The sequence below is a fragment of the Microtus ochrogaster genome, chromosome 4 (assembly GCF_000317375.1).
Source record: "Microtus ochrogaster isolate Prairie Vole_2 chromosome 4, MicOch1.0, whole genome shotgun sequence".
Taxonomy (NCBI): Eukaryota; Metazoa; Chordata; class Mammalia; order Rodentia; family Cricetidae; genus Microtus; species Microtus ochrogaster.
In genome coordinates, this window is record NC_022011.1 from 52,336,728 (window position 1) to 52,337,453 (window position 726).

Genomic DNA, 726 nt, shown 5'->3' on the forward strand with positions numbered 1-726 from the left:
CCCCCCCGCCGCCCCATTACCGTGGACCTTGCCCTCTGCCTGCTCACTTGGGTCAGGCCAGAGCAGAGTCAGGGAACAGGTGACGGAGCATCCTGGACTGGAGGCTGCGTACTACAAACCTGCAAAGGTAAGAGGGCCAGATGAAGCCCTTCTTCTTTATATCTGTTGAGTTTTTAAAAACATAAGGTACAGGGCCTGGATATAGCTCAGTCAATCCAATTATTTACCTAGCAGACACAGAGCCCTGTGTTTGAGCCCCAGAACACATGAACCCACATGTGTGCCTGGTGACAATCCTAGTCCTCAGGAGGCAGGAGGATCAGAAGTTTACGGTCATCCTCTGAGTTCAAAGCCAGCTTGGGCAACATGCTCAAAAATAATGAGAACCAATTGGAGCTGGGGAGATGACTCAGTCGGTAAAGGGCTTGCTGTAGAAGCGTGCGGACCTGCATTCAGAGGCACAGCACACAGATAAAAGCCAGCTGTGGTGGCACACATCCGTGGACGGGGTCGGGGCAGAAGCAGAGGAATCTCCAGTTTAGAGAATTAAATTGGAGTAGGGGCTAACCAGTTTAGCTGAATTAATGAGCTAGCTTCAGGTTCAGTGAGAGACCCAGTCTTAGATAAATGGGGGGGGTAGATAGATGATAGATGATAGATGATAGATAGATAGATAGATAGATAGATAGATGATAGATAGATAGATAGATAGATAGATAGATAGAT